The sequence below is a fragment of the Ursus arctos genome, unplaced genomic scaffold (genome assembly GCF_023065955.2).
Source record: "Ursus arctos isolate Adak ecotype North America unplaced genomic scaffold, UrsArc2.0 scaffold_6, whole genome shotgun sequence".
Taxonomy (NCBI): Eukaryota; Metazoa; Chordata; class Mammalia; order Carnivora; family Ursidae; genus Ursus; species Ursus arctos.
This window is the reverse complement of record NW_026623078.1, coordinates 52,632,035-52,643,619: the sequence shown is the minus strand read 5'-3', so window position 1 is coordinate 52,643,619 and position 11,585 is coordinate 52,632,035. Positions and strand designations below refer to the sequence as shown.

General features: G+C 45.2%; 1 pseudogene; it reads right to left on the bottom strand.

Annotated features, from left to right (window-relative positions):
- Positions 1-8,023: 8,023 nt before the first annotated feature.
- LOC113252685 (40S ribosomal protein S15-like) lies at positions 8,024-11,297 on the bottom strand (annotated as a pseudogene).
- Between the last annotated feature and the right edge of the window lie 288 nt (positions 11,298-11,585).

The window sequence follows — 11,585 nt, the reverse complement described above, 5'->3', positions numbered from 1 at the left end:
AGTTTGCATAGAGACTCTCTTTGTTTTCTCACTTGTATTTCCCTAATGTTCAAGTAAATCACTTCCATTACAAGGGGCAGAAACAGGTCTGGTGACAAACACAACGGAGGTCTGGCACCCTTGCCCCTCAACTGAGGAGGCCAGAGTCACTTAGATAAGGAACCCCCAGCTGTGAATTGGCTTCCTGCCTGTTACACAGAAATATTGACAAGAGTTTATTCCAGTTGTTAGGTTTATGGGTAATTTTTTTAGGTACTATTTTATAGTTTTTATAATAGTTGTGGGCTTATATTACTTCTTATAATCAAAAAAATACAGGTTTTTAAGGACTTATTTACACATTATCCACCCCCATATATTTTTGATGTTTGTTAGGAATATAACAGAGATCATTTTCAAGGATTTCATAGATAAAAGAGACTTAAAAAGGGGGGGGATCTGTTTTTTGATAATGGTAAATAGAAGAGGGGTTTTATAAATTTGTGGAGCACCATTAGGGTTTGCCCTATATTGAGCAAGTCTCTCTATATAAACGGTAATTGAGGTGAGAACTAACCATTATAAAACCCCCTTAAATGAGCCAATGAAGATAGTATTTCTTAAAGTTAGCTTACATAGCATCATATATATATTTTTTAAAGATTTATTTATTTATTTTACAGAGGGAGAGAGGGAGAGAGAGCTCTCGAGCAGGGAGAGGGGCAGAAGGAGAGGGAGATCTCCAGCAGACTCCTCGTTGAGCACAGAGATCCACATAGGGCTCGATCCCATGACCCTGAGATCATGACCTGAGCCCAGACTAAGAGCCCGACCTCTAACCACCTGAGCCACCAGGGCGCCCCTATAGCATCACATATTTTTTTTTATTTCCTCATTTTTTACTACAAAAGTAATGGAATTTATTTCAATAATCACTGTGGAAAGAAAGAATACAATAATCACTCAGAACCTTAACCACCTAACTGTTGGCTTTTTTGTTACAAGTTATTTTCCACTCTAGAACTTCAAACCCTTTAAGAAGTCTTGCCCTATTTTTAGCCTCAGAACAGCATTCAGAACAGGCCAGGGAGATGTTCTTGTTCTCATAAGTGAGGCGTGGCGTCCATTCCTGACTGCTCTCGGCCAGGGGTTTCTCCAGAGACAAGCTGGCTGTGTCAGATGAGGAACACCTCTACGCTGGGGACCATTAGCACATTCCCCAGAGATAAGTCAATTCTCACTAACTAGACTAAGATCACAAGGAAGGACTAAAGTCACTTATTTCAATGATTTTTTAAAAGATTTTATTTATTTATTTGACAGAGAGAGAGAGCCAGCGAGAGAGGGAACACAGGCATGGGGAGTGGGAGAGGAAGAAGCAGGCTCCAAGCGGAAGAGCTGGATGTGGGGCTCGATCCCAGGACCCTGGGATCAGGCCCTAGGCTGAAGGCAGACGCTTAACGACTGAGCCACCCAGGCACCCCTCAATGACTTTTATTTCCTTTTGTGTGTGCGTCCTTTGCTGCATCTCATCTTTCAGAAATTTTGTATTGATTACTTTAAGTTCTTGTAACTGAATTTGATGTAATCATGTGAAATATTGAACCTACCATGTGGGAATCCTTTTTGTAATGACCTGAATACCCATTTAACTAAAATTTAACATGAATTTTTAAATTGTTTACTTTTCTGTGGAAATACAAAGCAATTGGAAATAGGCCAAATAACGCCTCGCCCAACTCTTTAATTATAAAAAGCTCTGGATTTTTTTTAGTACTATAACATTCTGAAACTATTCTCATACCACGGAGTGATTATTTTCATTGGGATAATTTTCTGGTACTTTAGAGTGTTTAAGCCCAGAGAAATTGAAGGGTAGAATCCAAACAAAACCTTGTTTACCTTTTCCACACTTCAGGAACCAGAGTAAATTCAGTCCAAAGAACCCTAGGGGAAAAGGGGGAAAAAAGGAAAAGAAAAAAAGGCTATTCATTGGGCACAATTGAAATTAGCAAAGGAGGCTTTATTTACACTGGACATTATCATCCTAATTAAAAAGGGTAAAGCAATACATCCATAATGATAGATAATTGTCCTTGAGAGCACTATTAATGAGTTTGATAATCAAATGCTTGTGGGGGGGGGCATTTAGATGTTAAAAGAGTCAAATTCTTTGAGCTGCCCAGTTTTTGCAGAAGGAGCATTACTTTGGGGCATCCCCCTTGACAATGCCTTGCCTGGATTCAAAGTGGTACTGTTTTGCCTGGACTGCTTGTCTCTTAGTTAGACTGGCTTCAGTGAGAGAGGCCGGCAGCGTTGCCCGGCTCTGGGTCTAGGCTGGCTGGTCTGTCGGTCTGTCCAGGTGGGCAGCGGGCCAGCCAGCCTGCCTCTGTTTGCTGGTTCCGCTGCCATTCCCTTGTTCCCACCTGTTGGCTCCTAGTGTGGGACGCTGCTGTGGGGCTCTGGTTTTCTACCTCAGTGAGCATTCAACAGTCTGTTTTGATGCCTAGCTTTTAGAACCAGGTTTAACAAAGCAAGAGGTGGAATTGCCTCCCTGGGAAGTCAAGAAAAATAGTGCCATTCAAGCTTCCACTGGGAGGTTGTTGCTACTCTTACCGCTTTAAGTCAAGGCAGGCCTTCTCCCTTCCATGCTGTGTTAGTCCATTGCTGCTCCTTAACCATTTTTTATTCTAAAACTGTCAATTTTATGTGATCAACTTAATAGTTGAACTCCGTGGAGCACCATGGGATGAATTACGGTGAAGGAGGAGAGAACTGACATTCACTAAAGTTACACTATGTGCTAGATATGATAACTCACTCATACCTGAGATAACCCTCAGAATACAAGCTACGTAAGGGCAAGGAGCATGCTAGCCTTGTTCACAATTGCAGCCCTATTTTCAGCACAATATATGGCTCAAGAGATACTCACTAGGCAGTGGCATAAAATAGACTAGGGTATCAATAACGTGAATGTGAGACTCATACATATCTACATGTATGAAAAGTGATCAACGAGGTGCCTGGCATACAAAGCAGCTCAATAAACATTAGGATGGGGAGATTGACACTCGGAGAGATGAAATAATGTGCCCAAAGGTAAATTGCTCAAAAGCAGTGAAGGCAAATTGGAGCATACTCGGTTCAATCCCAAACCCATGTTATTTCCATTGTGCTCATACAGTTGTATTGCACATAAGTTCCAATTTTGGTAGCTCTCTTTCTTCTGCTCCCCACAATCCTCCAACCTCCATTTCCAATTCTTAATCATGTTACCAGTGGGGTCTCTGGAGCCAGAGGAAAGCGCAAAGACAAGAGGACTTGCCTTGGTTGCTTCTCCCCTTGTCCCCTGTGCAGCTTCTGTACCAGTCCTTGAGAACGTGCTGATGGCTGAGAGCTGGCAGACCAGACTGCGCCATCTTGGCAGACGTGCAATTCTGCACCCCTGCTCCGCCTCCCATTTCCAGGGGAAGTCATAATAATAAAGAGCAGAAGGAGGAGGAGGAGGAGGACACTGAGGATGAGGAGGAGAAACACTTACCAAGGCCACTTCTATGTACCAGCCGTCACTCTAAGCTCTTTGCTTGCATTATTTCGTGTACTGCTCACAAAATCCCATGATCACCCTCATTTTACAAAGTCAAGTCCCTTACACAAAACCATTTAAACTTGGCTCTATCTTATTCCAGAGCCCAAGCTTTTAACCCTTATGACCTAAGCTGGAACAGAAATGTCCCCATAGTATCAAGAAGGAGCATGAGAAAAGCTAGAGAAAGGGAAGATTGGAATATCAGAAGACAGGCTATCATTTATCCTTTCTTCTGGTCACAAAAGGTCATCAAGGTTGCAATTGCCCCAAAATTCCTACACTCGTGTTAAGGCTGTCTGGAGGCTCAGTCAGGGACAACTGCTCTGTCATTACGAATAAGGAGAGTGTGGGGGAAGATGCAGTTCTTGGTAAAACCACCCTTCAGGACAGGAGGCAAGAGAATTGGAGGAAGATAACGATGGACGGAAAGGAGAAATTAGCACACTACCTAGTAGAGAGGACAAGAGTGAGGACCCCAGGCCCAACACACTTAGGCTTGAAACCTGGCTCCACCATGGGCTTACTGTGTGACCTTGGAAAAGTTATCTCCCCTCTCTGAACCTTATTTTCTTTGTCTGTATAAAAGAGAACTAATAATGCTGACCTCAGTGGGTGGCTACAGGTTTTAAAATGAGACTGTTTGTAAGGGACCTGGCATACTTTAAAATTTAATAAATAGTGATTCTCCTCCGTCCTTCTAGGGATTAGAGAAAGCAAATTCACTTTGGTTAAATGCATATAAATAGGTTTCAGACAGCTTCTCAGCAATGAAGATCTTCGTCGGTGAATATGCAAACCAGAAATAAAGGGAGTTAAGAAATCTTGGCCAGCAGTATCCCTATCTCTCCTTATGATCAGCCTCATCGTGAAGGCTTTTCTCCTCAGAAAAAAAGCAGAGGCTCCTGTTTGAGACACTCTGTCTCTGGTGGGGATGAACCCCCCCTTCCCTGACTCCAGCCCATGCTGGGCACCAAAGGATCTTGGAGTGGAAAGCCCTCCCTCCCGGCACTCCTTTTGTCATTAGCATATGGGCCAAAACTTAAAAGGAAAGCTGAGGGGGTGGGGGGAGGGGGTGGGGAACGAGGGTGCTGCAGCTCAGTCCTTCTGCCTGCTATGAAATGTGCAAAAGAGAGGACAGCTCATAAAAAGTCACAGGTTTTGTAATTCAAAGCAAGACCACTAACATGCTTCTGTGACCATTTCAACGACATCGTCTGTCTTCAGTATCTGCTGACAGGTAAATTGATCACAGGTACAACTCGTTGAGACATTTAATGCTCTTAACACACACTTTGTATTTCATTGACAAATATAAGAAACAATTTCAGCTATTTTTCCATTTGTAATTGTTTTCTTTGGACCCCGATGCTTTGGTCAGTGTTCATCACTGCTCATCAGAGAGTTTTTATTAACTCGAGTCTTTAGGTGATTTTCTGCCTTAGAAAGGGAGTTGGATTTCAAAGCGCTGCCTTGATGGGGGTAAGCCTGTGTCTTTCCGTACTGTACGATGCTGTGGGAAGCCGAGAAAGGCCTGCATTGCATGGCCCAGTGGTGCACACTCCGCTTTCCCTCTCATGTAACCCAAGGCAAACAGCTCAAATCATTTAACCCCACTCCCCACTTTCCTTCTCCTCTGTTTGATCTCAGGCTTAAAAAAAAAAAAAAAAAAAAAAAAGACTCATTCAAATTGACTTATTCAAACTGACTACATGCAGTTTTATATAACTAGCCCTAAAAACACCATAGGGATGGTCTTTATCATTGTGCAGGATAAAGAAGGAGAAGCAAAGTGATTCAAATAACTGTTTACGTAGTTCAGGAGGGCGTGGGGGCAGCTGGAGAGATGGCATCCTATTTCCTTCCCACTTCTTTCCTCTGGTCCTGCAGATTAGCACTTGGGAGAGACTGCCTGTCCTTCATCTGGCCCACACTTTACTTTGGTTTGGTTTGGTTCTGTTTTAATAACTGAGTATCTTTCGGTTTTAGCCTGATTTTAGCTTTGAGGCCAGATGGTTAGTCTGGGACCCTCAGGCCTTTGCATGCCAAGAGAGGGAAAGGCCAAAGCTAAGATATGTCTGGCTATCAGGTAAGTCTGCTGATGCCTTTCTGGATTAGACAGACACAAGCCAGTTTACTTCCAAAAGCTTGTGTTCGCTCCAGCACATACCTTTCTTAACTTAATGTCGTGTTTATATGGAATACAGTGGTTGCACGCTATGTGAGTGGGTCTTAATTCACAGAAAGAATTCAAGACACCAACAGCCATACTGACTTTGCTTTTCTAAGATGCCCCAACCCTGTTCCACACTCACCAGGTGAGTTCTTAACTAAATAGAGTGTTGGTGTAGTCAAGCAGCAAGAATATATAAAATATTGGCAAAGCAAGTGATTTTCAACCTTCACTATGCACGGTATTCCCTTGGGTGATTAAAATAATATATACAGTTGTCCCAGCTCTGCCCCAGAGATTCTAATTCAATAGGCCTAGGCATAAGTACTTTTTTTTTTTTTAAAGATTTTATTTATTCGACAGAGAAAGACAGCCAGCGAGACAGGAAACACAAGCAGGGGGAGTGGGAGAGGAAGAAGCAGGCTCATAGCGGAAGAGCCTGATGTGGGACTCGATCCCATAATGCCGGGATCACGCCCTGTGCCGAAGGCAGACGATTAACCGCTGTGCCACCCAGGCGCCCCAGCATAAGTACTTTTTAAAAGCTCTTCAGGTGATTTTCATGAGCAGCTGGGGTCTAGAACCCTTGGGCAAGGCTCTCTACTTTCCCAGAAAGATCCAGAATTGTTTTAGAAGGCTCTGTCCAATAGACCTGTGGTTTGGTGGTCTCTAACTACTGAAACGAGAGCTATATGATTGTGCCTTATGTAATTAACCCTTCTATCATTAACACTAGCGAATGCTCTAGACTTCAATCTTTTCAACTGTAAACTCCAAATAGTACTTACTTGGTAGAGCCAAATCTTAAAGCTGACTCCCTCAAAAGGCTGGTAATATGGCATGGTTTCAAAAAAAAGACTTAATGGAGCCCAGCCTCTTGAGACCTTGGGCAGATTTCTTAACCACTCTGCCTCGGTTTTCTTATCTATGAAATGGAATCAATACTAGTACCTGTATCAGAATTCTTGAGATTAAATGAGTTAATCCACAGAAGGTCCTTTGAACATGGTTTGGCGATAGCAAGTACTCAGTAAATATCCGTTGTTATGATGACTACGAGACTCCTTCCTTTGACCCAGGTTCATTTGACTGCAGCTAAAATCCTCTCCCTGCCTTCAGCTTCGACTCTCTCATTAGCTGAAGGAAATTCTTATCAAGGAGAAGAGCGAGCTCAGCTGGCATCGTGAAGGCATGTCTGTCGCTGGAATGCTGCAAGAAAATAGTACTTGAAAGGGGCAAAGTCTAGATGTTTGCGAGTTGCCATGCCTCTACGCAGGATAATAGGGGCTGCCATAAAATGCTTACTCAGTAGGGAGACCAACTTAGGGACACACATCAGAGCAGCATCCGAGATTTTTATTTTGTTCTTGGAAGTAATTCTAGGCTCATCTTTCCTCAGAAAAGAATCAAGCATTCTCTCCGAGATCACACGGAATAGGGTCATTGCAGCTTTTGCCCCCCATCCGGCGGCAGTGTTTCTGAAATACTATGAGATGCAGGGAATCTTCTGGGGATTCTGCTGCCCCCAAATAGACCATATTCTCTAATACAGTGCACACCCTGGCTCCTCCACTGTTCAACTTTTTCCTGTCCAGGATTATAATCCCAAAAGGGTCACTATGACTCTGAAAGAGAACAGCTGTTGATTTAAGCATGATTTAAATTTTCTCTTACCACATCTATTATAGCCTTGGGTTGTTCTTAAACAACCAGAGAAAATAGGTCCAATGCTTGGAGGAGTAATCCCTTCTTCAAATGAATCAAATTGGGACACTTGTTGACTTCTGCAGAAGACAAAGTAAGAGGCAGTGATTTGACTGATTCAAGGATATTTCTCAGCTTACATCATGGCAAAGTTCTCTTCATTGGTTTTCCTATTGCCTTTCAAATATGAGTTGACATACAAGCATTTGATTTGGTGTGAGAAATTAGATAAGGGGGTAGAGTGTCAGAAGCCCCAGGTGGGGATCAGGACATTTGGTTTCCAGTCTTGCCTCTGACTTGGCCGGACCACCAGCTTTTAAAACTTCAGCCTCTTGAGCCATTGTAAAGGATGAATAGGGGTCTAAGGGCCCTATCCATAGTAAAAAGTCTGTTTAAATCCTTTTTATAGGTGAGTTTTAGTCAATCTAACTAAATATTTGTCTCTTTTGTTGTTGTTTTCAAAGAATCAGCTTTTGGTTTCATTGATTTTTTTCCTATGGTTTTTTTCTAGTCTCTATTTTATTAAATTTCCACTTAATTTAATTTAGAGAAGGCTATGCCTTTATTGGTGGAACAGGCTACTTGAGAGGGATGAAGCAGGAGGAGTGGGTGGTCTTGATACCAGGCCTGCCCTATTTCACAGGCACATAGGTGATGGAGAACTTGTCCAGGTACTGGTCAATCATCTCGGGCTTGATTTCCACCTAGTTGAAGATATTGCCATTAAAGACACCCACCATGCTGCCCACCATCTCTGGCAGGATGGATCATGTCCCACAAGCATGTCCCACAACCACCTCCGGCTTCCCCATGTGAGGAGCCTCCTTCTTGGCCTTGGGCAGGCCCTTCGGCAGGGAGTGCTGCTTCCTCCGCAAACCAGGGTGAGCCTCGCTGCTGCTGGGCACTGGATAGCTGCATCAACTGCCTGTAGGCCATGTCCAGTGGCTGGACGAGGTCCACCCCAACAGGTGAGCTCGTGGAAGGTGTGCTGCTGCTTCTGCTCCACTTCCGCCCTCTTGTCAGCTCTTCCTAAATTTCCACTTTAATCTTTATTATTTCCTTCTTTCTGCTCGTTTTTAGGTTTAGTTTGTTCTTCTTTTTCCAGTATCTCAGGGTGGAAGTTCAGGTTATCAGTTTGAGATCCTTTTCCTTTCTTAATATAAGCAGTCACAGCTATGAATTTCCCTTTAAGCACTGCTTTAGCTGAATTCTATACATTTTGGTATGTTGTGTGTTCATTTCATTCACCTCAAAGTACCTTCTTCTTCTTCTTCCTCTTTTTTTTTTTTTAAGTTTTACTTATTTCAGTAATCTCTACACCCAGCCAGGTGCCCCACTTCAAGGTATTTTCCGATTTTCCTTTTGATTTCTTCTTTGATCCGTTGGTTATATAGGAGTGTATTGTTTAATTTCCACATATTTGTGAGTGTCCCAATTTTTTTCCTGCCATTGAGTTCTAATTTCATTACATTGTGATCAGAAAACATACTTTGTATTATTTCCATCCTTTTTAACTTATTAAGGTTTGTTTTGTGACTGCTGTAAGAAAACACCATAGACAGTAGCTTAAATAATCGAAATTTATTTTCTCACAGTTCTAGAAGTAGAAAGTCCAAGATCAAGGTGCCGGCCCATTTAGCTTTGGTGTGAGCCAAAGGCAGACTGCTGCCTTCTCACTGTGTTCTCACATGGTTAAGATGGGGGGGGGGGTGTCTGGGGGGCCAGGGAGAAACAGTGAGCTCTCTGGTGGTTCCTCTTATAAGGACACTTAACCTATCAATCAGTTGAAGTCTACAGATACCTTTGGAAGAATACTTCAACTGTGTGGAGCACACAGTAGTTCAGCTTCTAAGGATTGTTTATATCTATGAAGCTGTGTAATCACAGCATCCTTGTAAAGCAGATAAATAATGATATTGGTATTATACTTTAAAAAAAATGGACAGGTAGGAGAACTTAGGAAGCCAGAACCATGGTGACTGAGTGCCTGAGCAGGGACAGCAGTCACGTCTTCTGAGTGCACCCTGTTACCTTTCTATCAGACTAAACCGCCTTCCTTCTGGACCAGTTAGGAGGTAGCAGATGCTCACATTGTGTGTGTGCATGCGTGTGTGACAGGGAGGGACAGGACGGAGAGAAAGTGCACGGGCAATTGCAATGCTAAATTTCTGTTTGTCCTGGAGCTATAGTCAGGTTTAATCATTCTTGGAATTCTGGTACGTGAACCGGGTGTAGTTTTGGACTCATTTATTTACACAACATCCTCCCCTCCGTCTTGCCTGAGGCAGAAAGGGGCTTCCTGCAGAGCCAGTGGAGACCTCCCCACCTTATCTTTCCTCGCCGAAAGCCCACAAGCGCGCCTGCTGCCTTCTCCGGACTGTCTCGTGAATGTGAACTGGGGTGTCCGACTGACCCTTAATAAGGCAGAGAAGCCGCACACGGCTTCTGTCTTCGGGGCTTCCTGCCTTCCCCCTCCCCCCGCTGTCGGCATGTAGGCATTCAGTCACTATGTATGGATCCGGTTTTGCTGGGAGGCTAGGCTAAGTTGCCCCCTAGTTAATGAACTAGGGACTTCGGGGAGAGGTGGGGCTCACAGATCCCCCCGCAGACTCCTGGTGTCAGTCTCTGAGAAGAACGGGAGACGAAGACTAAGAAGGGGGATGAGAAGCCGCACAGCGACGGTGGGGCACCTGGACTCCGGTCCTGCTGCCGAGGCCCAGCACGTGGTCCGGGAGCCGCAGCCTCCGTGTCCCTGCCTGTCACGTGTGGGTGCCCGACCTAACGGCCTCCAGGGTTTACCCCTGCTTTCACATCTTCTCTGTGAAAGAGTTCCTCCCTTTGCTTGCTCGCTTTCATACTCACACTCGGATTCACAAACATTTTTGGAGTCCCTACTAAGTGCCAGGCGCTCAGGAGACCCGAGCGTGAGAGACGGGGACGCGGACGCGGGATAACAAACGAACCACCGCAGCCCTTGAACCCATCTTGCTGGCCGGGGGGAGAGAATGGGAGACGTGCACGTGGAAAACCAAGACTGGGCAGGAGTAGACTGACGGCTCTGGAGGTGACTCCCACGCACCCGCCTGCCCCGCTGACCCTGGCCTCAGGAACCGGGGAACCGAGGCAACGCCGAGCGGTAGCTGGGAAGTTGAGGGCTCAGTGGGATCCCTCTGGGTATTTAGTTACATTCGAGGAGTGATAGATCATCTCTCACTTGGCCGCTGATGACAATTAGGAAGTAATGGACATGATGGCTGTGTGTCTAGGTATTTTGGGTGGAGTACAGACCCCACACGGAGGCATTTGGGCCATAGGCCGTGTCCACCACAGAGGCCACCGGTGTTCTTTGGCATCGGTGTTCTCAGAGAGCAACAGAACTCAAGCTGGCCCAGAAGGAGGCCCGTGGGTCTTCCAGGACGATGCCCCTGGAATAGTCTCAGTGGCCCTGACCTGCAGCTGAGCGCATGGCATCACCTCACCTCGGCTCAGCTCCGTTCCACACCTGGCGATCGCAGAGCCCACAGGTCAAAGCGGCCCACGAATAACCTTGCTGCCAAGCACGGGAGCCGTCCGCAGTGTCCGCTTTGGGGCCACTGGATGACAGGGCTCCAGTAAAACAGTCTCGCTACCTGTCCTCACAGGGGCCAAAGAGGGAGAAGTCCCACCTCGATCTGTGCACACAACCAAAAAGAGAGGCAATGTGGGTGTAGCGACTATACCACGATGGCAGTAAAAATGACAACGCAACGGAACCGACGGCTCAGCGTGGGCCAGGCACCGCGTTCGGTACTTTATATACATGACCTTACTTGGTTCTCCATCCGATGAGGTCGCTACTCTCGTGGTCCCCATTTCTAGTGCTGGGGAAAGCAAGGCTTGGAGAATTTAAGCGAACGGCGCAGCAATTAAAATCCAGACAGGATAACTCCTGACGACTCAATCTTAACCCGGGTTTGCACTTCTGTCGTGTCTCTTTTACCGTCCGTGCAAATTAAGCACCAGAACACTCATCCTGGAACAGCTTTCTTCTCCTGTGCTTGAGGTTTGATCGGAGTTGTGTTTCTGGAGCATTTTTGTCGGGTGCGTGTTTTCGACATCGTAAGCTGCCTCAAGCCCTTGATGGAAGTGGGCACAGCGTGA